Here is an 18,571-nt window from a genome sequence, read left to right on the forward strand (position 1 = left end):
AAATCTAATTTTTGTCGTTTTTCTGAAAAATTGGCTACTTTTAAGAATATTAAACAATTTTTTTATGTAAGTTTAATGGTAAGTTTTAAAATGGTAGAGTATTGAAAAGTGAACAAAAAAAAAAAAAAAAAATTGACTCCGGAGTGTACTACTTGTTCAAAAAAGAGGTGTGTGCTCCGAGGGTTAAGTCTATTTCTTGAAACAAATTTTTTTTTAGTTTTGCGGATATGGATTTTGAAGAGTGCGATTTAAGCTTTAAATCAAGCCTAATTAGAAGTCTCTAGCACGTCAGGTTCTGGAGAAAAAAATATTGAAAATCTTTGATTTTTTTAAATAAATAAATAAATAATTTTACTGTGAATGCACTGTTCCTTCGACATTTTGCGATTTATGAAATATTTTATATTTCGTAGACACAAATCTGATGAATTTTTATAAAATTTTCCGACATATAATTCCGTGATTCTAGTTTTTTAAAAACTAACTTCGGAATAATAATCAACGAGCTCAGAAACCCCCAAAAAGCCATATTGGATCAGCCATTTTTAATTTTTAAAAATTAACATAGAATTCGTGATCAGCGTCCCAGAAATCCTCGAGTTACAAGTTTCATGTAATTTCAAATTTATAATTAAGTACACACACCTCTTTTTTTGAACAAGTAGCACACTCCAGGGTCATTTTGACCCTCTTCACTTTTCGAAACTCTACCATTTAAAAACTTATCATTAAACTTACATAAAAAAATTGTTTAATATTCTTTAAACATTGAAGAATAAGTTTCTATACTTGTAAAGTTTCATTAAAAATATTTTGTTATAGAAAAAAATACTAAAAGTAGACAATTTTTCAGAAAAACGACAAAAATTAGATTTTTAAAAAATTATATTTCTTGCAAATTTTTAATATTCTATAGGAGTTTGTAAATAAGCATTTTTTGCAATTTGATGGAGGTGATTATACTCGGGGAGCATTGGAACGTATTATTAGAATCTAAAACAATTACTTTTAGGCCATAGGACCCCTACTTGTTACAATTTTTTAAAGAAATTTAAGTTTAAACTAAAAGATAGGGTCACACAGATCCTGTATGTGGTCTGAGGGTTAAAAAACTTTCTGCAAATTTGCAATATTTCTTAATAAGCTTGCAGCAATCGTTCCTTGCAAAATCTTGTTTTAATCTTTCATGATAAAGCTGTAATAATCTTTCAGGGTTTTTACCCTAACAGCAACAGATATTTCAGGATTTTCTATGGTCTTTCTAGGCGTATTCGTAAATTAGGATATCACTAGGATGTCCATGGACATAAATAGGATGTCCAAGGAACATCCTCATTTCCCCGGACACCCATGAAATATCCTGAATATCTGGATGCTGTCAGGGCATTTTTATAACAGTCAATCTTGCGTTAAATTTAATTTCACAACTTTCTGCAAAATGTTGGGTTCCCAAAATAGAGTAAGACAAAATGTTTTTAATTTAATATTTATTTATTGCTAATATTATAAATGATATTTTTAATAATTGCCATTACCCTGTAAACATACTTGAACCTTACCGTTTAATAGTATCCTTGCCACAACATTACAATTTAAGTTTATCACAACCCGTGCAGAAATTTTGTCCGGGGCCAGGTTGAAACACTAAAACCGACCGGGGCCATGGCACTTTGCCCGATCTGGCCGCCCTGTCGGGACCTGGTCGGGGCCATGGGATTTCCCCGGTCTTTTCGCTACCCAGGTATGAATCCAATACTGACTGCATTTTATTAAATAAAGCTCGTTATTTGATTATTAAAGCATGGGGAGTATTTACTTCAATATTAATAATTATTATTAATATTTTTGTAGTAAATAAACTTTTATGAGTGTCATTAAAAATGTAAATAATTATTAGAATTGCTTTTATTGAACTAAGTTTTTAAAAAAATATTTTTCTTATTTTCTTTCATTAATTTAGACAGACTATCTTATTCAAATTAATGCCTAATTTATTATTATTATTGTTAAATAATTATTTAAACCTATACTTTATGTAACATTATTAAGAATTATACACAAAACACTTAAAACTAAGACGGAAAAATATCGCACGCACGGGGGATCGAACCCTAGACTTCGAGGACGCAAGTCGAATACACATACCGCATAGCCAAGCAAGCTTGGAAGCGACCTTGCATAAACTTCCTTTTGAATCATGGGACCGTTATATACAGTGCTATCATAATAAATTGACTGTATCATATATGTTTATGATAATAATATGGTGAAAATGAAATTATTAATTAATAATTTTTTTTGCCTTAAACATGGAATTTCAATTTAAGTGTGAAAATATAATATTATATAATATTATATATAATATTATAACCACAAATAAATTAAACATTTTAGGAAATATTTTTGGTTATCACCATGATAACATCGACAAATGGTTTACCCTCGACAATTGGTGCGTTTGTCCTATTATTTTAAATTAAAGGAGCTCTAAATTAATCTAATATTGCCAGCAGACAATTAAAAACCCATAAAGTAATATATTTCAATTGTTATAAACAACATTAATTAACAAATAGTTAACTTTGATTCCTCTCCAATAAAATTTTTTTTTACATTTTCTTTTTAATTTTAGTTTATTTGAAGAATATTTTTCTTTTATGATTAAAAAATAACTTATTTAAATTGTTATAAACAATATTAATTAACAAATAGTTAACTTATGATCCTTTCTAACAAAAAATTTTTGTTACAAATTTTCTTTTTTACTTAGGTTCATTTAAAGAATATGTCTTTTTTGCTTATAATATAACTTATTTAAATATTTAATATTATATATGCGTGGTCTTTTAACATTATCTAAATAAAAAAGTAAACGTGAAAAAAAAATTTTTGGTGGAAAGGAACAAAAATTAACTATTTGTTAATTAATATTATTTGTAACAATTTAAATAAGTTATTTTTTAAACAAAAAGGACACATATTTTTAAAATGAACTTAAATTAAAAACTAGACGTGAAAAATTTTTTTTTTTGGTGGACAGGAACATATGTTACATAACTATTTGTTATTTAATATTGTTTATAACAATTTAAATAAGTTATTTTTTAATCAAAAAGGACAAATATTCTTTAAATGGACTTAAATTAAAAAGAAAATGTGAAAAAAAAATTTTTAGAGGAATAGGAATCAATGTTAACTATTTGTTAATTAATATTGTTTATAACAATTTAAATAAGTTATTTTATAATCAAAAAGGACAAATATTCTTTAAATGAACTTAAATTAAAAAGAAAAGGTGAAAAAAAACATTTTTTAGTGGAGAGAAATCAAAGTTAACTATTTGTTAATTAATATTGTTTATAACAATTGATAGAAATTACTTTGTTTTATTAATTGTGTGGTCGTCATATTGTATTAATTTGAACTGATTCAGATCATATGCAGCAACGGAATAAGAAAATAAGCCTCCTTTTTTAAAAAATTGTATCAATTTGTTAACTTTGATTGAAAATAAAAATTATAAACAATTAAGAACTAAAAAATTGGCCTTAAGGGATGTCTTAAGAATTTATTCGCCTTTAATTTAAAATAAAGAATACTGAAACCGGTTAAGAATTGTAGGCTGTAGACAGTTTGGAACAGTAAATTGTAAAAAAAATCCCATTGTGCGCTGTTTGTAGATCCTTGGGCAAGCCCGGCATGGTCCTGGTCGGGGCCACGAAGTCGGGGCCAGATCATGAAAACCCGACCGGGGCCAGGGCGGTAATCGGGAACAAAAGTGGCGATTTCTGCACGGGAACGTAACGGTGTAAGCTTTCGAATAAGATTAGAAGAAAATAATCGGTAATCGATTTGATACTTAAATAAAAAAATTCTAGATGAATCTCTTCATGTGGGGGTCCTGCAGTCCTTAAATAGAAATTTCTAATTTTTTTTACAAAATTATATTTTTAAAAACTTTTAAAAAGAGATTCAAATATAACAATTAAAATAAAATGTATTTTCAAAAATTAGTGTGACAGAAATAAAAATATTTTTAATAATATACTCTCTGGTACACATTCACTTAGATAATCATTTGTGTAATATATATATATATATATATATGTGATCTTTAATAATTTGACATATTTCAATAATCAAATTTTTATCTCTTTGTTAATTTCGAATTTATAATTGTCCTAACCAAATGCAGTACTATATGTACGGCTATACTTTAGTGACAAATGAGTATGTCGCGTCTGCGCCTCCTCTATAGTATTGGTAATGTTCCGTGTATACGAAAGCCCTACAAACCTAGTCATCTAACTTCATGGCGCCAGTTTCAAGAGTGCTTCTTGTGTGAATGCATTTATATTTTGATGCTCACTAAATAAAATTCGCGTTACGCGTAAGTGTCTAAAATGCTGTTAAATATTTAAAGCATTGTGTAATGCACAAATGACAAATAATTGTATTATTCAGCAGATGTAAAAATTTAAACGTCCAGTAATTGAACTTTAGTGCTGTAAGCTATTTATACTATATTCCATTTAAACAAAACATAATGTGTGAAAATTGAAGTTTATATTTTGATTACTATTAAATATTATTTAAATCATATAATTCGTGTTAAGCTGAGATGCGCACATTTTTAAATTTTAACGAGTGGGAGATAGCACACCACGTGTTGTTCATGACGGTCAAGTTTTTAAAATGACGTTTCTAATAATAGAAACAACGTACCTTTACTGTTTATTCCTAAAATTTAATTTTTTACGACTCCAATAACAAAAATTATAATAATTAATATTTTTAATACTTGTTTTAAAATTATAAATATTAAATTTAACTAGTAAAATATATTATTTAATTCTAAATTATCAACAAATATATATTACTGGTTATGTGCTATTTTAACAGATGATTTAATTAAATCTTTTAATAAAAGTGAGTTAATGTTTTAAAAGAACGGCTAATTCTGTTCGATCATGATGGGATTTATTGGTATCATCTTCCTAAATAATTACAAACGTATTGATTTTTACTTTTTATGTGAAAAACGTTTTATTACTTTACTGATAAGACACATGTAATGTATTATTTAGACTACTTTTAGAAAGTTAATATTTTTGGGAAAGTAATATATTTTAATTAAGTATATTATAGTATAACAAACAAACATAGCAAGTAATTAATTTAATTGGAATCCTATTAATTTCTGTAATAAATTAAATGCTATCGCATTTTTAAATAATATACCCTTTTAAATGTTCATGTTTTAAGAAGGTCAAGAATGTAAACAATTTGATATCATTCATAATTTTCAAAAAATTAAAAAGGTTTAATTTACTTTGTATAAACATTTGATAAATATACTATTTGTTTTACATTTGGGACCGTTCTTATAACAGGAGAAAACTTTTTACAATTATTTTACTCTTAAAGATCATGGATATATAAATACATAGAATTGTCGATATTTACAGACTTTTCTAGACCCCCAAAGTGTCAACGTGATACAAGGACAACCCTTTATTAAATTTCATTAGTTAATTTTGTAACCAGATGTGACGAGATATTTTCCCTGCTGACTGATAATATTTATAAATTGATAATAATTAAATTGTTAATTTATTTTTCTTTGGAGTCATTCCATTATATTTCCACTAAAGTCGTTGCTGACTAATTTTAAAAAATTATAATATTTTGCAAGAATGATTTTAAAGGTATTAGGATCACTGAACAGAAATAATTTTTTAAATATTTTTAATATTTATTGGAAATACGTATCTAAAATATATTAGTTCGTAAAAACTGTCACTTTTTCATCTATTAAAAGCTATTAAGGAAAATACATAATTAACTATGAAAATGTCAAAAAGTATTAAAATTTATTGATGAGGACTGATGATGAATGATGATTGAAATGATTTTTAAAGCCCACCTGTCAAAAACCTAAACTATGGAAATTTCATCCACTAAATGTGAAAAAGAGAAATCATTAAATTGAATAAAACCTTTTAGTAAATATTATATATTATATAGTACCTGTGATTAACTTTTAGTTTTTCTTATCACTTTCTTCCTTCTTTCATCATAAATGTGAAAGAACAAACAATTAAAATTTTCAATTTACTTATTTTTACGATTTGTAAATGTAAATAACATTCTTGCAGAAGAATGAAAAATTACAAAAATTGTGTAATAATTAACCCCTTCACTGTCAGTGGGATCTATAGACATAGAGCCATAAAATTGTCGTGCTCTGTATGTCCATGGGCTCTATAAGGCCATCGAAAAAAAGACATTTAAAAGTTAACGAATATTGCTAAAAATCCTTACTCGGAGGTTTTCGGGGTCGCTGAATCCAAATCAGTTGTCAAAAATTCAAAATTCAAAATGGCGACTTCAAAATGGCGCCAAAAAAAATTTTTAAGTTAACGAATCTGTCTGAAAATGCCTTAAAATGCCTACTCGGGGGTTTTCGACGTCGCTGATTCCAAATCCGTGGTCAAAAATTCAAAATTTAAAATGGCAGCTTTAAAAAGGCGACAAAAAAAATTTTAAGTTAACGAATTCGTTAACTTTTCAATTTTTTTTGGTTGATATTTTGAAGCCGCTATTTTGAATTTTGACTTTTCGACCACGGATTTTGAATCACTGACCTCAAAAACATATAATATGACAATATCATGATTAAAAAAAAATTTTTTTTTGAACACTTATGGCACAAAAACTTTATTTCTACTCGACTGTGAAGGGGTCAATTGATCACTAAATACACACTATAGAAAAAGATTTGTTTTGGTCTCGATTCTGTTTTTCAAGATATAATGAACTTTAATCTTTTTACTATTTTTGTCACGTTAATACATCATGTGATATTTATAAAACTGAAGTTGGTTCAAAATGATTAAACAAGAAGACCTAACTTCGTCCTTTAAAAATCACATGTATTAACTTGATAAAAATATTTAAAAGTTTAAATTTCATTATTTTGAAAAATTGCTTTGGGACCAAAGTAAATCTTTTTCCACTGTGAGTATTTAGTAATCAATTAATTATTGACCAATTTTTGTAATTTTTCATTATTCTGCAAGAAGGTTATTTACATTTTAAAATCGTGGAAATAAGCTATGTGCCATTTTTAATTGCTTGTTCTTTCACATTTACAAAGAAAAAAGGAAAAACTAAAAGTTAATCACAGGTACTTTATATTTGGTAAAATTTTATTCAATTTACTGATTTCTCTTTCTCGTATTTAGTGGATGAAATTTGCAAAATTAGGTTATTTGACAGGTGAACTTTAAAATCATTTTTCATTTAATATTTCTTATTACGATACTTCAGTGTAATACAGTCCTATCTTCTGGTAATATTTAGAACAGTCCTATCTTCAGGTGATGCTTTGTATGGTGCTGTCAAAAAGTAGGGTTCATAGAATGTATTGTTACAATTAACAAACAAGTAATAAACTGACTTATTAAATGATAAATATGACTGATAGTATCTTCCTATTAACAAAATAGTATCTTCCTATTAACTTCCCATTAACGCCTAAATGACAAAAATTTTTACTTAGATTTCAAAACACGATTCGAAGTATTTTTAGACAATAAATTTTAGCACTAATGAGATGTAGAGGGTTTTGGGGGTCGTTCTTTCAAATTCTGTGTCAAAATAGCAATTCGATCAATAAAAAATCCAATATGGCGGCTATTTTGAAAAAACCCCAAAAAATCAGTGCATTTTTTTAAATATTTTTTTTCAGATCTTATACCTTTCTTAAGTATGCTATTGGTGAGAAAAATAGTCGTACTTTTAAAATATAAAATAGAGAAAATCTGATTTGAAGATAGCGGAATCAAAATTTTGAAAAAGTCAATACATTACAGTAAAAAAAATTAAATTTTACATTAACATTCAAAAAGTATGCAAATTCGATTCAAAATGTATAACTCGGGGGTTTTCGGGGTCGCCGATGACGAATCCGATGTCAGTTTTTTAAAATTAAAAATGGTCCCAGCTTAAAATTTCCGTACAGGATCCTCTCGGGATCCTGTGCAGGTCCTGTGCAGGATCCTGTACCCATTCTGTACAGGGATTGTGGACAGGGTTCCTGTGCAGGTTCCGATGCAGGAACCTTAGCTATCAAAGGTTCCTGTACTGGAACACTTGCTGGATCCTGTGCAGGAAACTTTTAAATTTTTTAAATTTTTATATGTTAAGCAACATTTTACATACATAGACTTCATATTTCAATATGTTAGGCTCGTATAACAATGTTGGACAGAAAAATGTATTGCGCATTCGAGAAACTCATAGAAAACTACTGCGTAGGAGTTACAAATGTAAATAAATTAATTGAGGAAACTGTGTAGGTTCCTTCACAGAACCTTTGCAGTTTTGTAAACTGCTTGTACTTAAGTATAAAGGATCCTTTAAAGAACCCGTAAAGGATCTTACACAATTTCGTCAATTAATTTATTTATATTTTTAACTCCTGCGCAGTTAAAAATATAATATATTATACATATTTTTTCTATGAGTTTCTCGAATGCGCAATACATTTTCGTGTCCAACATTGTTATACGAGCCTAACATATTGAAATATGAAGTCTATGTATGTAAAATGTTGCTTGACATATAAAAATTTTTAAAATTTAAAAGTTTCCTGTACAGGATCCTGCAAGTGTTTCTGTACAGGAATATTTACAGGAACCTTTGATAGTTAAGGTTTCTGCTTCGGAACCTGCACAGGAACCCTGTCCCAAAATCCCGTACGGGATCCTTTAAGGATCCTGTACGGGGATTTTAAGCTGGGACCATTTTTAATTTTAAAAAACTGACATCGGATTCGTCATCAGCGACCCCGAAAAACCCCGAGTTATACATTTTGAATCGAATTTGCATACTTTTTGAATGTTAATGTAAAATTTAATTTTTTTTACTGTAATGTATTGACTTTATCAAAATTTTGATTCCGCCATCTTCAAATCAGATTTTCTCTATTTTATATTTTTAAAGTACGACTATTTTTCTCACCAATAGCATACTTAAGAAAGGTTTAAAAAACATTTTTAGATCTGAAAAAAATATTTTAAAAAATGCACTGATTTTTTGGTTTTTTTTTCAAAATAGCCGCCATATTGGATTTTGTATTGATCGAATTGCTATTTTGCCACAGAATTTGAAAAAACGACCCCCAAGGGTCCCAGGACGGGCACGGGATCCGGTCAGGATCCTGCACAGGATCCCGAGAGGATCCTTTAAGGATCCTGTACGGGGATTTTAAGCTAGGGTGGATCCAATATGGTCGCCAATTTAAAAAAAATTTGGAATCGCTTGAAACTTGTCACTCGGAGGTTTTCGGGATCGCTGATGACGAATCCGATTTACTCCACCCATACATTTATTGGAAATGTGAAAAGCGTTGGGAAATTTTAATGGAATTTCAATTTTTGCTCTTTCTTTATAGCTGGTCTATGAAACACGCATTTGTAAAATTTGTTTTACTTTTATGGTAAAAACAACACTAGATCAAGCGAATCTAAAATTTAAAAAAAAATAACTGCCATATTGGATCCACCATTTTGAATTTTGAAAAACTGACATTGGATTCATCATCAGCGACCCCGTGAACCCCCGAGTGTACATTTTGAATCGAATTTGCACAGTTTTTAAATGTTGATGCAAAATTTGATTTTTTACTATCCCTATTGAAAATCCCCATATGGGAAACCACATGGGATCCTATGTCAAAAACTATGTAAAACCCTACTTCCATGAAGGAAACCACGTGGTTTACCATGTGGTTTCCCATGTCAAACCATATGGGAAATTGAGAGAGGATTTTAGATAGGAATAATCATTGGAGATTTTAACAGTTTGTCCATGCATAAAACCATATCAAATCTCACAAGAAATCCTGCATGTTTTTCCTAGTCAAATCCTAAACCAAATCCCATGTGAAAAACAGGACCATTTATTTATAATTATTTTCCCAAGTTAATTACCAAGTGAAATCCTTTTTTTTTAAATTTTCCCATGTCAAATCCTAAACCAAATCCCATGTGAAAAACATTATCCGCCTTATTGAATATCCCTACATGGGAATCCACTTGGAATTTTACAAGGGATTTCACATAGGATTTTATATGGGAATTGACATAGGGTTTTATGCAAGATTTCACCTAGGATTTAATATGAGATATCACATAGTATTTTATTAAAGATCCAATGAAGAAATTTTCAAAGGATTAAAAATTATTTAATAAAAAATTAAATGATAAATAGTATTAGTGTTACAAGTCATCAAAAAACTAAAACTAAGGAATTCATTTGGGAATTTATTTCTACGTAAATTCCTAAGTAAAATCCCATGTAAATCTTCACATAGAAAACCACATGGAATCCGACGTGGTATTCCACATGGTTTCCTTAGTAATGTTAAAGATTACTGTCGCTTCTATACTTTCACCGCTAGGTGGCGAAAGTGACTTCTCTCGCTGTTCAGACGAATCTGGAAGAATATAAGAGCTGAGAACCTGTCGCACAGAGGACGTGTTTCAAATTATCGATGTTTTTACTTTTTTGATGACTTGTAACACTAATACTATTTAACATTTAATTTTTTATTAAATAATTTTTAATCGTTTGAAAATTTCTTCATTGGATCTTTAATAAAATACTATGTGATATCTCATATTAAATCCTAGGTGAAATCTCGCATGAAACCCTATGTCAATTCCCATATAAAATCCTATGTGACATCCCTTGTAAAACTCCAAGTGGATTCCCATGTAGGGATATTCAATAAGGCGGATAATGTTTTTCACATGGGATTTGGTTTAGGATTTGACATGGGAAAATTAAAAAAAAAAGGATTTCACTTGGGAATTAACTTGGGAAAATAATTATAAATAAATGATCCTGTTTTTCACATGGGATTTGGTTTATGATTTGACTGGGAAAAACATACAGGATTTCATGTGGGATTTGATATGGTTTTATGCATAGACAAACTGTTAAAATCTCTTATGATTATTCCTATCTAAAATCCTGTCTCAATTTCCCATATGTTTTGACATGGGGTATTGCAATTGTTATGGATGCGCGACCACGTTTCAGTGCCAGCGCAGTATCTTTTACCCGAGACGCCTCACAGTAGGTTTTTTACACTTTACTCTTCAAAATTGTCTAGAGCCTACAAATTTTATTGGATTTTGATGTTCTTGGTCTTAAATGAAAGGGGATAAAATTTCTAAGAGATCCCTTGAAACTGATTTTTGAATTTTTAATTGTTTATTTATTTTTTTGTTACTCAAAGTTATCAATTTACAATATTTTTGTAAAAAATACTATTTCTTTTTTATTTTTCCATTGCACAAGATCGAAATCAATTAAAATTAGTCAAATTTAGAGGTGTGCATTTAATTGAGTCGAACCGAACATTAATCGACTCGACAACAGAAAATTCGAATCGGAGATAATTCGATTCGAACTAATCAATTCGAAATTCGAAGGTTCGAATTTCGAATTACTCAACTCGACTCGGTTAACTTTCGATTCGAATCGGCTAATTCGAAATTCGAAGGTCCGAATTTCGAATTGTCAGTTCGATTCGAATCGGCCAATTCGAAATTCGAAGTTTCGAATTTCGAATTGCTCGACTCGACTTGATTTTCGAATAATTCGTCCAATTCGAAACACAACATACTGCATACACTACATAGGAATTCGAAAGTCTAACTTCGACTTTCGAATTGGCCGACTTTATTCGAAACTCGAGTCGAGCAATTTAAAATTCGAAACTTCGAATTTCAAATTGGCCGATTCGAATTGAAAATTAACCGAGTCGAGTTGAGCAATTCGAAATTCGAACCTTCGAATTTTGAATTGTTAGTTCGAGTCGAATTTTCTCTCGATTCGAATTTTGCACACCTCTAGTCAAATTTATGTTTATTTAACCCATTAACGCCCACCAGAACGCAAAATGTACCATGATTTCACGACTCTTATTTTGTATGAAATAATTAGTTAAAAATGTTAGAAAATACCATTTCCGACGTAAAATTTATCGCTCTTTCGGAATATTAAGCTAAAATTTGTTTATAATTATCTCAAAAAAATTTATAACAATTTTATTGCAAAAAAAACACACTTTTTTACAAAAAAAAATTTTTTAATTATTATTTTGACATGGAAAACTAAAGAATATGTGACCGGGTCTGAGAAAAGGGACCTACTTACCAAAATCAACTTTTCGAGAAAAACGCGTTTAAAGTTTTCTATCCAAATGAATTAGATTTCTTGAAACATTTTACATTTTAAATTAACATGATGAGTGTTATTTATGTATTTTTTTATGCTGAATCCGATTGTCATGGTTAAATAATTGTTCAAACAACCCTGTAATTGTTATAAACAATTTATTTTGCAAAAGTCAAATTATGAAATTTTCAAAATTAATTTAAAAGACTTCCGGATGTCCTAGAGGTCTGAAATTTTTTATGCAAGTTCAGAACTGATACAATAAAGAATAATTCTGAACTCTACAATAATCCAAAGTTTTTTTTCGACTTGCACAACCAGGTTGCCGATGACGGGTATATTGGGGATCATCTTCGAGGAATTAAGTCGAATTTTTTGTAAATGGTTTAGGCATTCAAATTAAGATTTAGGGAAAATATTCTTGACACTTAGACAACCAAGAGTAATTTTTGTCTTAAAATTACTTAGGATATTTTCATAAAAAAAATTATAAAATTTTTTTTTTAATTTGTTTAAACAATTGCAAAAAAATTTTTTTAACAATCGGGACTCATTGCATTGTATTTCAGGTCCCTTTTCTCAGACCCGGTCACATATGGTCTCCAAAGCACAAAATATCGCGTCCTCGAACTCTCAGCTATAAAAATCCATAATAAATTTTTTTTAAATTCAAGATGTCGGATATGAAAATGGCCATTTTTCCAAAATGCAAAAAGCCGAAAAAAACTTTCGGGTAATGTTTTTTAAAAGTTATTAGATTTGCTTGAAAATGGTTACTCGGGGGTTTTTGGGGTCGCTGATTACGAATCTGATGTTACTTTTTTAAAATTAAAAATGGCGGATCCAATATGGCGGACATATTTTTTAAAAAGTGATTGGATTTACTTGAAAACATTTACTCGGGGGTTTTTGGGGTCGCTGATTACGATTCTAATATCACTTTTTCGAAATTCAAAATGGCGGATCCAATATGGCGGACAATTTTTTATAAAGTTATTGTATTTGCTTGAAAATGATCATTCGGGGGTTTTTGGGGATGCTGATTATGAATCTGATGTCACTTCCATAAAATTCAAAATGGCGGATCCAATATGGCGGACAATTTTTTAAAGGGTGATTAGATTCGCTTGAAAATAGTTACTCGGGGGTTTTTGGGGATGCTGATTACGAATCTGATGTCACTTTTTCAAAATTAAAAATGTTGGATCCAATATGGCGGACAATTTTTTAAAAGTAATTGTGTTTTCTTCAAAATGGTCATTCGGCGGTTTTTGAGGATGCTAATTACGAATCTGACTTCAGAACAATATTATGCTTATCTTCCACGTCCGTTAGCCGTCAACGAAATTTTATTAACGTTGCCCAGCTCTTACCACAAGGAGGTCGACGTGCAAAAAAGCTACTTCTTTTAATTTTATTAAACAATTTTATTAATCAACGATAATTATGACACTTATATAATTATGACATTTTTTATACAATGATAAAATAGAGACTAAAACTACATGTGGTTTGATTCAAAACAAGTGACGCACATATTTATGCCACATTGAATGCACAATTTTTGTGTCCTTTTGTTGCACTTTGCATGATAGTGGCAATATTTTTCGATGCAAAATCTGATACCGGTCATTTTGCATAAGGAAATAAACCTGGTTGACAACCACGGTTTTAGTTGAAAACCACTTGCTGAATCCCAAAATATTGCCTAAGTACCGCATGTATCTCCCTTGAGAGAAGACCTTGACTGTGAAACCGGTTTCTGGCGGCCTTGTCCCTCTCTTTTTCCTACAGCGCTTTTCTCCCTTTCTCCAACGGTACTTCCTACAGCGTTTTTCTCCCTTTCTACAACGGTACTTCCTGCTTCCGCCTTTCTCCCTTACCCCCCGCAAGGCTCCGCCGCGCCCGTTTTAACGTGTATTTTCTAGGGAAAAACTATGATTTTTATTCGATTTTAAATATTCTTTTACCAAAAACTTACATTTTTTATGTACCAATATTAATATATTATAGTATAAGATACTCTATAGTACTACTATGTATATATAATTATATCTTATTATATTATAATATGATATAATATGTAATAATTTTGCATTACAGTATTGTGTGTATATTATATTCTTATATATAACCTTATTTTATGTTAGATTCTGAGAATTTCTATTATTTTAAAATTAATATCGCATTATTTTATATAAAATTTTATTAGATTTTGCTTTACGATAAAATTATATTAATCCTATGTTATTTGGTATCAAAATTTTACTCTTTTTCAGCAGTTTTACCCAGAAAATGGTTAGAAATTAATTTTTTAGTTTATAAGTAATTATAAGCTAATTTTAAGTTTGTAAGATTTTTGTCAAGAGAGTTATACTGTTTCTGTCCTGGTTTATCTTAACTCCGTTTATAAAAAATCTCCCCTACCAAGGACCAGATTTTTTATAACCCTTGAGTTAGGTATAAAAAGGGACGAAACGGGCCTACCTCTCTCAGTCATTTCCGCCTGCGCATAGTGTACTTTCTTAAAAGTGAAATAAAGTGTCGTCTTCACTACACCCTGCGTCTTATTTGCAGTAAGTACCTTTCACTTCGTCTGTCCCCACTCCTTCCGAACTCCACGTTCTTACGCGGGTTCATCATTCCTCCTGGACTCTACGTTCTTACGCGGGTCTGTTCCTTCTCTCAGGGCTAACGTCCTTACGCGGGCTCTCACCATCCTTCGAACCCACTTTCTTACGCGGGTTCGTTCCTTTCCCTCCAAGCTCACGTCCTTACGCGGGGTCCCTCTATCCTTCAAACCCACGTTCTTACGCGGGTTCGTTCCTTTTCCTCCAAGCTCACGTCCTCACGCGGGCTCCCTCCATCCTTCGAACTCACGTTCCCCGCGGGCTCATCCCTTACACCCTCACCCAGCCGATATTTTATGCAAAATATATATAATTCACCATGATTGCTTCCATAGATGCCGAAACGTCGACCCTCCAACTTTAACACTACCGAGAAGCGGAAGGATCGAAATCTACGGCAATCAGAAAAATTAAAGGCTAAACTCGCTAATTGGGCTCTACTAGGGACTCTTCGGAATACCGCGGACAAGCCGTCCCCGGATGACAACAACAACAACGAGCTCACCGTCTTGTCTAAAATTCCCCGGACTGACAGCAAAAATAACTCTCTCGTTGGCCCTACCATTCGGACTATGCGAACTCCTTCCTCCCGAGGCCAAGATCCTGGTGCGCGCTCCGATCTCTCCACCGGTGTTTCTTTCAGCCCCAACATGGTCAGCTCCAAGCGATTAAGTGCTCCCTGAGGACCCAGGATACCATTCAGCCAAATCGCCTTGAGAGCCCTACTACCCCACGGGGACTCTGCCTAGTGATCAACTGGACGCCTACGTCTCTACTCCTCGGGGACGGATACGAGTCGCCTAGGAGATATCCACTATCGAAGACGAGATTGAAGAGCTAACCAGGCTCTTCGAAGCTACTCCTTACGAGGCTCCTTCGCCCTTGTTTACAGAATATATTAATTATTAATGTATTGAAATTACGCTAATTACTTATATTCCTAGTTCTAAAAATTTCCCTTTAAAGTTCCAACTAGTCCCTTCCATCCTTAAACCGAAACCAAATTTCGTTTCCAACTAGTTTACTCTTCAAACTTAAGAGTAGCTCTTTGCTGTAATTGGTTACAGGGGATTTCTTAAAAATTTTATCCCCTTTCATTTAAGACCAAGAACATCAAAATCCAAAAAAATTTGTAGGCTCTAGACAATTTTGAAGAGTAAAGTGTAAAAAAACCCACTGTGAGGCGTCCCGGGTAAAAGATACTGCGCTGGCACTGAAACGTGGTCGCGCTTCCACAAGAATTGCAATATCTCGAAAACTATTAAAGTCTCCATCGTTTTCTTTTTTTTAAATGAAAGGTGAAATTAAAAGGAATATTTTATTATATATAACAAAAAATACTCAAAAATCGGTTCCGTGCTTGATAAATCGATTCAAAAATTTTTTTTACTTTATTTTTGAAAAAAAAATTTTATTCCTTTTGGAACATTTTGAAAGGACATAATTTTAAGTATAATATATTTAAATTTCATTAAAATCCGTTAATTTTGTTTCAGAAATATTCACATTTAAAAGAAATCTTATAAAAAAATTCAAAATGGTGCAACTTTTACAATTTTGAAAATTTTTAAAAATCCTTTGGTACACTTATTTTTGTTATCAAATATAACAACTTCACTAAATTACAGAATAATTCGAAGACCCCATGCAAATTGTAATTTTTCTGAAGGAGTCTTACCCACATGCATTTAAAAAATATTTTAGATATACATTATTATACCTGCTTCTCCTTTTAAGGCAATTTCATAAACGGGCTAATCTGCGAGTGGGTTTTTACAATTTTTCACTAATGAGTAAATTACTTTAAATTTTTTTTCTGTACATGTTCAATTCGGAAAATGTGTCACAAGACTACCAGATACTGGATCATATTCAATCCATTTGGCAGGAACTATATCACAATCCGCAATGCCTTCTTCTTCACAGAGAAATTTTATTATTTTGAATTTTTGACTATTAATACACAAGTTTAACTTTATATTTTCTTTAAGAGTGTAGTCCAGCAGCTGTCTAGTAATTCGCCAGTTAAAATAGAATAAAAGTTCATGACTAAAACTGTACAGTATTTTGAGTAAATCTAGTCATGCCACGACAAATTTCTACCCAAGCAAAAATTTCTGTCAAATGCCAGTATTCACAACTGGCGCAGTATTGCACCAGTACTGGCATGCCAGCAGTTGGCTTGCCAGTACTGGCTTCATTAAAATTTTTGTACTACGCCAGTACTGCCCTTTAAGACTGGTATGCCAGTACTGTGCCAGTATTGCGAAAACAACACTGGCAAACCAGTACTACGCCAGTACTGTGCCAGTATTGCTAACACGGTAAACTGACAATAGTCACCGACAGATTAGCTCAGTCGAATAGATAAACCGGTTTTACTCAGGAGAGGTTTTCTACAGTTTCCCTCTTCTCTGGCGAGAAAACCCATTGATGGGTGGTCCAGGCGGAATGTGAGTACTCCTTATAAAGTCGGCTGTAGACGCAAATTAGGTTAATATATAGAAAATTTCTAAGTAGAATGGTTATGCTTAATCCAAAAAGTATTTCTCGGGGACTCTTGTCGAAGTGCGTAAGGCCAATAGGGCAGGAGTATAAACAATAAAAAAAACTGACAATAGTCAGTTAAGAACTAATTAATGGAAATTTATGCGGTAATTTAAAGAAATTTTCGCAATAATTCGTAAAGATATGTTCCACATAAGTTACAATTAAAAACTTTTATTTTAGAAATTTATGGAAATTTTTGCGGTAATTTATAGAAATTTTCGCAATAATTCGTAAAGATATGTAAAGCAAAAATTATCATTAAAATTTTGGATTTCAGTCATTTATGGAAATTTTACGGTAATTTATGGAAATTTATGCGGTAATCTATCAACATTTTGACGATAGTTTATAAAACTATGTAAGACACAAACGAGAACTAAAAAAATTAACATCGGTAATTTATGGAAATTTTCGCGGTAATTTATGGAAATTTATGAGATAATTTATGAAAATTTTGACGATAAATTTTTAACTAAAAAATTTAACGTTGGTAATTTATGGTAATTTATGGAAATTTTTGCGATAATTTATGGAAATTTATACGATAATTTATTAAAACATGTGAAACACAAATTAGACCTAAAATATTTAATGTCGGTAATTTATGGTAATTTATGGATATTTTAGAGGTAATTTATGGAAATTTATTAGGTAATTTACTTATTTGGTTTTTTTGAATTTAGTTCAATTAAATGATAATTTAACTTAATTACGCAGTTGAACGCTCTTCATTAATTGTAAGTGTAAAAGGTGTCAAAAGTTAAAATTTATTATCCTGTAGCTTCCATAGGGTAGTGGTTAGAGTGTTAGGCTAGAAGTCCGTAGGTCGTTGGTTCGATTCCCCACAGTGGCAAATTTTATTTCGTTATAGCTTTGTGTTTATTCTGCGTTGTAAACATGAATTTGATTAAAACTTAAAAGTTGGGGATTATTACATGTTTGCAAATATAAATTAATTTTTTTTTATTATATTAATATTGAATTTAAATAAATTTTTCACTAGATTGGAAAATAGACGCTCTGGTCTGATTCAGGCCAGCGCCAGAAGATTTTTTTACACGGGTACTAAACCAGTACTGAACCATTACTGCGCCAGTACTGGCTGCCAGTACTGCGCCAGTAACATCAAACCAGTA

General features: G+C 30.9%; 2 protein-coding genes across 2 annotated transcripts in view; one reads left to right on the top strand and one right to left on the bottom strand.

The window, feature by feature from the left end:
- The window catches only part of LOC122512039, an 88,638-nt gene that overhangs the window by 29,661 nt on the left and 40,406 nt on the right, over positions 1-18,571 (bottom strand). The window lies entirely within an intron of this gene.
- The window catches only part of LOC122512037 (four and a half LIM domains protein 2), a 279,184-nt gene continuing 264,954 nt past the window's right edge, over positions 4,342-18,571 (top strand). Inside the window, exon 1 of the mRNA XM_043627648.1 lies at positions 4,342-4,507. The gene's annotated coding sequence lies outside the window, so the exon portion shown is untranslated. The remainder of the gene's footprint in view (positions 4,508-18,571) is intronic.

Source organism: Leptopilina heterotoma, unplaced genomic scaffold (assembly GCF_015476425.1).
Source record: "Leptopilina heterotoma isolate Lh14 unplaced genomic scaffold, ASM1547642v1 Lhet_92, whole genome shotgun sequence".
Lineage (NCBI taxonomy): Eukaryota > Metazoa > Arthropoda > Insecta > Hymenoptera > Figitidae > Leptopilina > Leptopilina heterotoma.